The 10,406-nt window shown below is 45.6% G+C and overlaps 1 protein-coding gene across 2 annotated transcripts in view; it reads left to right on the top strand.

Moving 5' to 3' along the window:
• The first annotated feature begins 3,038 nt into the window (after positions 1-3,038).
• PAFAH1B1 (platelet activating factor acetylhydrolase 1b regulatory subunit 1) overlaps positions 3,039-10,406 on the top strand; it is a 58,293-nt gene continuing 50,925 nt past the window's right edge. The window contains exon 1 of one of the 2 annotated variants that reach the window (XM_089494155.1): positions 3,039-3,408. The gene's annotated coding sequence lies outside the window, so the exon portion shown is untranslated. The remainder of the gene's footprint in view (positions 3,409-10,406) is intronic. The other variant, XM_089494156.1, reaches the window with a different exon arrangement.

Below are 10,406 nucleotides of genomic sequence, written 5' to 3'. Positions count from 1 at the left end.
GCCTCTGCGGAGGCCTCGGTCTCCTCGGAGGCCGGGAAGGATAGGCTTCCCATATCCCGCCTGGGGGCGGGACTTTCCCGATTTGGGGCGGGTCTGCACGGTCCCGCCCCGGTTTGGCCCCGCCCCCGGGACTCCCCCCCCACCAGCGAGTCCTGCAGGCTTGGCTGGGGCTTGGAGGACGTCTGTCTTCCAAGCCCCAGCCATGCCCTGGGGGCTCCTCCGCGATCGCGGAGTCCTCCAGGCTTGGCTGGGGCTTGGAGGACGGCTGAAGCCAAGCCCCAAACCTCTGCCTGGCTGCCTCCATCCCTGGGGGGGGGAATCCCGGGGGTGGGGGCAAAACGGCGACGGAGGCAGCCAGGCAGGGGTTTGGGGCTTGGCTTCAGCGAGGCCCCATTCCCTTGCCTGGCTTCCTCCGTTGGCAACGGAGGCAGCCAGGCAGGGGAAAGAGCCTTTCCTCTTTCTCCTCCTCCTCTTCTTCTCCTCCTCCTCTTCCTCCCCTTCTTCCTCCTCCTCTTCCTCTTCTCCTCTTCCTCCTCCTCTGCCTTTTCCACTCTTCCTCCTCTTCAATGCCCAAATATGCTGTTTGGAATGGGGGGGGAGGTTAGCCAGAAAGGGAAGTACATTTCTGCCATCTGTCTAGGAACAATGCCAAAATGTCCTCCATTTTGATCATGCCTAAGAAACATGCATTTATATTAACATTTTTTAAAAAATCATCATTTTTTTTGCGTGTCCTCCATTTTTTAAAAACGTGTCCTACATTTGAAAATTTTGTCCTACTTTTGTCCCAGTTTGGAGGTCCAGAATTATGGCAACCCTAGGGAAGGAGGGCTCTGGGCCGCTGGCGATCGCCAGGGCCTTCCCTCCTTCTCGGAGGAGGAGGAGGTGGTGGGTGGCACGGCCGCGCGGGGAGGCGGGAGAAGGTGGGGAGACGCCACGCGGGCCCCGGGCTTGGGGCCAAACCGGACTGGGACCGGGAGGGACCCCCCAAAAGCGGGTTTCTCCTGGGGGCCGCCGGGTTATGGCATCCCTATTAAAGCGTTGCTATTCCACTTTGACTGCTCTGGCTGCCTCCTGTTGCATTCTGGGGTTTGTAGTTCAGTGAGGCCTAAGAGAATTCTCTCTGGCTGACAATTCTAAATGCCCCCCTCCTTGAACTACAAATCCCAGAATGCAACAGGGGTAGCAAGAGAGTGGAATAGCAACGCTTTAAGAGCGTAGTAGCTGCTCACTGAATGATTCTTCCCGTTCTTTCTTCGTTACTGAGTCCTAAAACAAGAAATACAAGGATGTATTTCCAAAACACTATGCTCATCCCTCCACATTCGCTGGGTTTAGGGCACAGGACCCCCGTGAATGTGGAAAAACCGCACATAACAAAAACACTATGTTTTTATCTGAGAGCACACTTCTCTAGGAATCTCTTAGGTCCTCCAGTGCAACTTTGTGGTCAACATCTGCCAGCCCAGACATTGACCACAGAATTTCACTGGAGGAGCTATAAAGGCCTAGTAGTGTTCTCTCTAGGAATCTCTAGGTCTTTCAGTGCAACTTTGGTTAAAGTTGACCATAGAGTTGCATTGTAGGACCTAGATATTCCTAGAGATAACATATTGATAAAATAATCAAATCCTCAAATGCTGAGGGATGCGTGTGCTAGATAACCGTAGTAGTTTTACAGCACTGCCATTCCACTCTAACTGCTTTGGCTGTCCCCTGTTGCATTCTGGGATTTGTAGTTCAATGAGGAGGCATTTAGAATTGTTAGCCAGAGAGAATTATTTTAGGCCTCATTGAACTACAAACTCCAGAATGCAACAGGAGGCAGCCGGAGTAGTTAAAAGTGAATTAGCAATGTTTTAGGAGTGCAGTCGATAATCTACATTGAGTCCTAAAAATGAAATAAACCACATTATCGCACTATTCCACTTTGAATGTTCTGGCTCCCTCCTGTTGCATTCTATTATTATTATTATTATTATTATTATTATTAATGCAATAATCTCCTCATTCTTCTCTCACTAGAATACCACACTGCCCTCTTCACAGTGCTGCTATTCCATTCTTAGCTGCTCTGGCTGCCTCCTGTTGCATTATTTTATTATTATTATCATTTTTGTATTCTCCTCATATTTGGAAAGGTGGAGTAGAAATAAATATATTATTTATTATTATTTATACTATTATTATATTTCTCTCACTAGAATACCACACTACATTCTTAACAGTGCTGCTATTGCACTATAACTCCTTTGGCTGCCTCCTGTTGCATTATTTATTATTATTATTATCATTTTTGTATTATTATTATTATTATTATTATATTGTCCTCATATTTGGAGAGGCGGAGTAGAAATAAACATTATTATTGTTATACTTCTTTCACTAGAATACCACACTACATTCTTAACAGTGCTGCTATTGCACTATAACTCCTTTGGCTGCCTCCTGTTGCATTATTTATTATTATTATTATTATTATCATTTTTGTATTATTATTATTATAATATTGTCCTCATATTTGGAGAGGCGGGGTAGAAATAAACATTATTATTGTTATATTTCTCTCACTAGAATACCACACTACATTCTTAACAGTGCTGCTATTACACTCTCTGACTGCCTCCCGTTGCATTGTGGGACTTGAAGTTCAAGGAACATCCCTCTATTAGAATTTTCAGCCAGAAAGAGAATTGCGTCAGGAGGCCTCGCTGGACTACAAGTCCCAAAATGCAACGGGGGGCGGCCAGAGCAGTTAAGACTAGAATTAAGAATGTAGCGCGTTAATATGGGTAGCTCATTATGAGTGGAGAAAGGGAGTAGAGTACTCTAGAGTAAATAATAATAATAATAATATGTATTTGTTTTTTGCGAGGGAAGGGTGAGCCTGAACGGCCTTCCCCTCAGAGCGCGCGGTGCATGCCGGGAGTCGAGTCCAGGCCTCGTCGTCGTCGTCGTCGCTGAGCGCGCGCGGTGCATGCCGGGAATCGGCCATCTTTGTCCTTCCCCCAAGATGGTCTCCAGCCTCCTCCTCCTCCTCCTCCCTCCTTTCCTGTCGGCGCATGCGCAGTGCTCGGACCGGGCCCTGAGGCGGCGGCGGCTGCTGCTATTCCTGGCTCCCTTCTCCTCTTCCTCCATTTCCTCGTCTTTCTCCTTCCCTTCCTTCCTGAGCAGAGCGGGCCTCCGTTGAAGGAGAAGCCCCAGAAAGAGAGGAGAGGAGAGGAGGAGGAGCGCCGCCTCCTTCGCTGCCTCTGCCTCCGCCCCACCCTTCCTCCGCCTCCATCTTCTTTCGGGGCCCCCTTCTCCTCCTCCTCCGCCGCCGCCGCCTTCGCCTCCTCCTTTCTCCGCTCCGAGGCTCAGGAAACGGTGAATGGGAGCGGCCTCTAAGCAGCAGCAGCAGCGCCGCCGGTAAGACCGGCTCTTTCGGTCCCAGCAGGGCTCTGGGGGACTCCATGGTTGGGGGGTTTGGGGGGGTCCAAGGAAGGAAGGAAGGAAGGAAGGAGGCCCCGGAGGATGAGGAGTCACCGACGGCCACGGCTCCCTCCTCCTCGCTTCCTTCCCAGCTCGCTCTCAAAATGGCCGCCGCGCCCGTTGATATTGAGAGAGGGAGGAAGGAAGGAGGAGAGAAAGGAGAGAGGGAAGGGATTGATAGAGAGGGATATTGAGAGAGAGAGGGAGGGAAGGAAGGAAGGAAGGAAGGAGGAGAGAAAGGAGAGAGGGAAGGGATTGATAGAGAGGGATATTGAGAGAGAGAGGGAGGGAAGGAAGGAAGGAAGGAAGGAGGAGAGAAAGGAGAGAGGGAAGGGATTGATAGAGAGGGATATTGAGAGAGAGAGGGAGGGAAGGAAGGAAGGAAGGAAGGAGGAGAGAAAGGAGAGAGGGAAGGGATTGATAGAGAGGGATATTGAGAGAGAGAGGGAGGGAAGGAAGGAAGGAAGGAAGGAGGAGAGAAAGGAGAGAGGGAAGGGATTGATAGAGAGGGATATTGGGAGAGAGAGAGAGAGGGAGGGAAGGAAGGAAGGAAGGAAGGAGGAGAGAAAGGAGAGAGGGAAGGGATTGATAGAGAGGGATATTGGGAGAGAGAGAGAGAGGGAGGGAAGGAAGGAAGGAAGGAAGGAGGAGAGAAAGGAGAGAGGGAAGGGATTGATAGAGAGGGATATTGGGAGAGAGAGAGAGAGGGAGGGAAGGAAGGAAGGAAGGAAGGAGGAGAGAAAGGAGAGAGGGAAGGGATTGATAGAGAGGGATATTGGGAGAGAGAGAGAGAGGGAGGGAAGGAAGGAAGGAAGGAAGGAGGAGAGAAAGGAGAGAGGGAAGGGATTGATAGAGAGGGATATTGGGAGAGAGAGAGAGAGGGAATGAAGGAAGGAAGGAAGGAAGGAAGGAGGAGAGAAAGTAGAGAGGGAAGGGATTGATAGAGAGGGATATTGGGAGAGAGAGAGAGAGGGAGGGAAGGAAGGAAGGAAGGAGGAGAAGAGAAAGGAGAGAGGGAAGGGATTGATAGGGAGGGATATTGGGAGAGAGAGAGAGAGGGAGGGAAGGAAGGAAGGAGGAGAGAAAGGAGAGAGGGAAAGGATGTTGATATTGAGACACAGATTGATAGAGAGGGATATTGGGAGAGGAAGAAGGAGAAGAAAAAAGAGGGTGGAAGGAGGGATGTTGAGATTGAGAAAGAGGGGAGGGATGGGAAGGAGAAGGAGAGAGGGAGGGAGATTGATATTGAGAGGGAGGAAGGAGGGATATGGATGTTGAGAAATATTGATATTGACTGAGAAGGATATTGAGAGAGGGAGGAAGAAGGAGAAGAAAAAGGAGGAGGAGGAAGAAAGGAGATTGATATTGAGGGAGATATTGAGAGAGGGGAGGGGAGAAAGGAAGAGGAGGAGAGAGGGATATTCAGATTGAGGGATTGAGAGAGGAAGAAGAAGGAAAAGGAGGGAGGGATGTTAATATTCAGAGAGAGAGAGAGAGAGATTGATATTGAGAGGGAGGGAGGGAGGAGGAGGAGGAGAAAAAAGAGGGAGGGATATTGATACTGAGAAATATATTGATAGTGATATTGAGAGAGAGGGATAATTGAGAGAGGAAGGGCAAGGAAGAAAGATAAGAAATCGGAGGAAGGAGGGATATGGATATTGAGAGAGACTGAGATAATTGATTGAGAAGGATATTGAGAGAGAGAGGAAGAAGGAGAAGAAAAAGGAGGAGGAAGGAAGGATGTTGATATTGAAGGAGATATTGATGATATTGAGAGGGGGGAGGAGGGATGGGGGAGGAATATTGATATTGAGAGAGATATTGATATTGAGAGAGAGGGATATTGAGAGAGGGAGAGGAAGAAGGAGAAGAAAAGGGAGGAAGAAGGGAGATTGAGATACTGATGTTGGTATTGAGAGGGAGGGAGAGGAAGGAGATGAAAAAGGAGGGATGAAGGAGGACTATTGAGACTGAGAGATATTGATTGAGAAGGATATTGGGAGGGAAGGGAGGAAGAAGGAGAAGAAAAAGGAGGGAGGGAGGGGTATTTAGAGAGAGATAGTGATATTGAGAGAGAGGAAGGGACAAGAAGAAGAAGGCGGAAGAATGAAAGAAGGATATTCATATTGTGAGAGATGGGGAGGGGGGAAGAAGGAGGAAAAGGGGGGGGGAATGAGGAGATGACACTTTATGACCCCCCATCATCATTATCATCATCATTATGGTGGGAAGGGGTTCCTCCCTGCCATGTCTCCCCTGTTTTCCTTACACACACATATATACATATATTTGTAGACCATTTATATTTATTTATATATAAAATGTATACATTTGCAGACTGCAAATATATATATATATATATATATATATATATATATATATGTTTATGTATTTGCAGACTTCAAATATATATTTTATCTACATATTTGCACACTGCATACACACACATATATATATAGACTGCAAATATATATATTTATATATTTGTAGATAGTTTATTCTCATTCATTCTTCTTTTCTTTTTATATATACAGGCTGATTCAAGGAGTCCTATTGAATGCCACAACATAGTGAAGCGGTGTCCCTTGTCTAAAATGGCAGAATCCAGATTCGCTAGTGGGAATTTACAGCTTTTTTAAAATTATCTTTAAGCTGTGGATGCTTAGATCCAGAGGAGGAAAAATCTGTGGATGTGGAGGGCCAACTGTATGTCTATATCTGTATTTATATATACATATATGCACCTACAGCCAATCCTCCACGTTCAGAGGTTTTGTTTCTCCATGGATATATCTCTCTCTAGATATCTATATCTATAGATATGGGTGATTCAAAAAGAACGGTGCAAAACTCAAGCTGTTCTTATTTGGTTTTTACACCATTCTTTTTGAATCACCTATTTAGTCAGGCCTCCACATCTATGGATTTTTTAAATCCATGGATTCAAGAATCCACAGCTTGAAAATATTCCAGAAAGGTACAAATTCCAAATAGCATACCTTGATTTTGCCATTTTATATAAGGGATCCAAGACCCCATGGGCACCAAAATCTGTGGATGCTGAAGTCCCATTAAAAACAAGGATACCATTTTACTATGCCATTGTTTTTCATGAGACTTCAGCATCCACAGGTTTTGGTATCTATGGGGGTCCTGGATCCAAACCCCAGAGAATACTAAAGACACACACACACACACTCTCTCTCTCCTGTGTGTGTATATATATATATATTATAATCTGCCACAACCATTTTATTTTTCCCCAGAACAGACACTATGGCAGAGACAAGATTTTGTTCTTTTTTTTAAAGAAAGAGGTGAGACAGAGAATAGATTCCCCCATAACAACAGTAACAATAAGTAATAATAATAAATAATGCCTCATTTATCTCTTTCCTTCCCCCCACTCCATGCCTTTTATTTATTTTTCTCCATCCATGACAAGGTGAGAAAAGTGGAGGAGGTGGATACCTTTGGGAAAGATGAAGCTGCTTTTCCTCCTTTCTCACTCAACATCCCTTCCTTCCTTTCTTCCTTCCTTCCCCACCTGTTTTCCACCCACATGCATTGTGCCTACCTTCCCTCATACACACACACACACACTTCAAAACATTTTGTCTCCTTCATGCAGCTTCTGTTGTTCAAGCACATGGTCCAGCATTTCCTCTTCGCACACATTTATTCTCCTCCCTGCCCTCTTCTTCCCTGTACCTCCATCCCCATCCTTCACACAGTGAGGATCCCCCTCCTCATCCATCTCCACCTCTTTTCAAAATAGGTTATACAGTATCTGCCTCCTTCCCCTTTTGGGTCTTTCTGTGGTATGTGGAGGGGTATGATTACCCCCTTTAACATTCACATAACACTTTTCTCTGGCAGATGACCCTTTCTCAGTCTCTAATGGGATAAAGATGATTCTCTCTTTCATCCTGCCTCCCCCATTTAAGAGCCACCCTTCCTAATGGGAGTGTAACTGCCCCTTGTTTCTTCCCATCCACACCCCTCTGATAGGTGACACTTCTAACCTTAGTCTAATGGCATGCGAAATAGCCTTTCCCTTCCTGCTTCTCTTCCCTTGAAGGGTGTGTGATATGGGGCACAAATGACTCTTTGTAATGAGGAGGATAGGGCCTGTTGTTTCCGCATCTAGTCTGTCTGCTCATGTAGATGCCCTCACTTCACGTGCAACACTCCTCCTGTCATTGTTTTTAATGGAGAACCTGTCACATGCCCATTAAATAATTTTCTGTAGGAAAGAAAGAAGGGAGGTGATTTTACACCTGCTCTCTGGATTCTTAGCATCCTTCTCTGCTTCAGCCCTAATGGATCCTAACTCATGCCTCCCACATTTCTTCAGCCTCTGGATTCTGCCATAGCTTCTTGATTCCCTTACCTGCTGCATTTTTCCATTCCTCTCACCTCAGCATTTTTTTTCCTCTGCGTGGTTTACTAGGTCAGTCACCTTCTGTCCTTCCATCTTTCCTTTGCTTTTCGTATTCCCCTCATCCTCCAGCCATCTGTTTTCAGCCTAATTTGTCAGTACCTCTCCCTTCCACCTCCAAAGCCTCTCTCAGCTGCCTCTGTTGCTCGTTCTTTCATTCCCCCTCCATTTATTTGCTTTGTCACTCTGGTACTGCTTTTCTAAAGGCCTTTTTGCTCTCCGGTCCAGTTTCTTTTCCCTTCCACTAGCCCTTGCTGTTTTAGCTGCTAGCATCCAGAAGGCTGTTTCCTGCAGCAACACACAAGCCTCTGTTTGCTTGTCAAAAGGGACCCCCATCATAACTGTGAGCCCATTCTTCCAGCTTGCTGAAACTGGAATATCTATATTACTTTTGTTGTAGCCTCTGTTATGTGGCTACAGCCTTCTGTAAATCCCACACAACCCGATTCAGGATCCCCATATCATACAATTAGGTTTCTCTGCCTCTTCCGCTCCTAGTAGTACAACCCCATATTTTGCCACCCATAATCTGTTCATGCCTGCCTACTCCCCACCTCCGTATAAGTTTGTTAAATTTCCAGCATAGTTTCCCTGTAAGCTTTGTCTCCCAGGCCTAGAATTTTAGCTCCTCTCCTTCATATTTTATCCCTGTCGCTCTTACTTGACCATCTGCATTCCCTAATGTGGTTTTCTTCTGGTGACCTAGCAAGAAATAAGAGTGGAGGAGGTGATGGTAATAATGGCCTTCATGAAGGCCTAGAATTAAAGAAGTCAAGATTGAGACCGTATCTTGAACCTTGTATTTCAGCTCCTGTATTGTAGATCCTATTTCCCTTATGCTGCTGTTAGGGTTTTGTTGTATTTCCTTCTTCTTTACCATAAATGTGTGGCAAGGTGGCCTAGCTGTTTGGTAAAACAAACAAATGACAAAGCTGAAGGGATTTGGATCACTAAAATAAGGGACCTGTGGACATGAAAACAGAGAGGTGTCTGGCAACTCTAATCTGGTCTTCTGTCGAAGAGGCCCTTTTCTCACTCGCCTCCCTGCAGTGTGAGTAAGAGAAAAAGCATTGATAGGAGATGGCTCAGACCTTCAAAGCAAGCTGCAGCAAAAATGGGAGGAGGCAAACGCGATGGAAGATGAAGGGACTGAAGATAACATTCGACGTGGGGGTTACCTCCTTGTTGCTGGAAGCATAGACCTTTCTTTTTTTCCCCTTTTATGTGTAAGGCGGATAAAGTAAAATACTAAAGATACCCTCATTACGGTGTTTGTTGAAAAAGTGCATCTTTTATCGGAAGCCTTTGGTTTTGCGGAGTCTCTTCTGTCACCTTAATGAAAAAGTTGGGGGCGGCTTGCTTGTTTTCACAGAGGAGTATTGTCGGCGGAAGATGCTGTACCCATCCTTTGTAACATCCCACCCCGTTTGTCTTGGTAGAAGCGATTTAAACAACTGTCCCAATGGTGCTGCAGTAGGGCTTGTTTGTTGCAGAGTCAAATGTATTTTCTAGCCAGTGAACGTTTGGTTACTAAATGATGTATTAAGGCAGCTTGAGCATCACTCCGGGGGGAAAATAATGGTGAGATGTCTTTAGCGACAGTAACCTATTTATCTATTTGGGGTTTTATTTTGCCAATTTTGAAACATCTTGCCACTTGCAAATGTCATTCGTAGAATGCATGAGGATCTGTTTATAGGGGGAAGGGGGGAAATGGTATTGATTTATTATTTATTAAGTATTTATGCACTACTGAACTGCCTTTTGTCTGGTGGGGGCGGGGAGGGAGTCTTTTTAAATACATAAAAATATTCCAGATTGGTTCTGAGCATCTCAGGAACGAATCGTGATGCTGAACAAAGAAGGCACTTTTAACAAAAGCCTTTGCCAGAGATGCCTAGTTTGTCGCGGATGTTGCTGCATGCTCTTGTTTGGCTGGATACTGTTTACGGTGGGCAAGTACAGCCATTGAGGAGAGGAGAATCAGGGTGGAGTAAGGCAGAAGCTGTGAAACTGCTAGATTGCCCTTTACATAGTAAATCCCCCCCTTCTGCTTGTGCTTTTTTTTACCAGGGTGAAGGGAATAGTAATTGCAGTAACAATGAAGTCTCTTCTGTAGGGAGGAGTCTAGTGGTGCAGAAATCAAGCAAATGCAATGTTCTTGTGTGTATTTTTTTCCCTGCTGCAGGGTGGGATCTCGATTCGTCTAGCAGTAAAGTGACTAGTCATTGCTTGAAAGCAAAGGCATTTTGTTTTGTCTTATTATCTTTCTCCAGCGTGGATTGATTTTTATTTGTCGGTTTTTATTTTGAGTGAATTGGTTTAAGTGAAAAATCTCGATACAACTATGTGGGGTATTTGTACAAATAGTACATGCCAGATTTACGTATTGTGGATGAATGTAGGTTTCTGCAGCTACCTTGCCTTCACTATCGACCTCTCCCTCCCCAGTATGATCAAATTTAGTGTGGCGCTTCAGTTGTCAGACGAT

The sequence above is a fragment of the Sceloporus occidentalis genome, unplaced genomic scaffold (assembly GCF_023333645.1).
Source record: "Sceloporus occidentalis isolate IW3139 unplaced genomic scaffold, rSceOcc1.0.p SCAF_69, whole genome shotgun sequence".
In the NCBI taxonomy this organism is placed as follows: Eukaryota; Metazoa; Chordata; class Lepidosauria; order Squamata; family Phrynosomatidae; genus Sceloporus; species Sceloporus occidentalis.
Note: the sequence above shows the minus strand (reverse complement) of the source record. Positions and strands in the feature narration are given on the sequence as shown.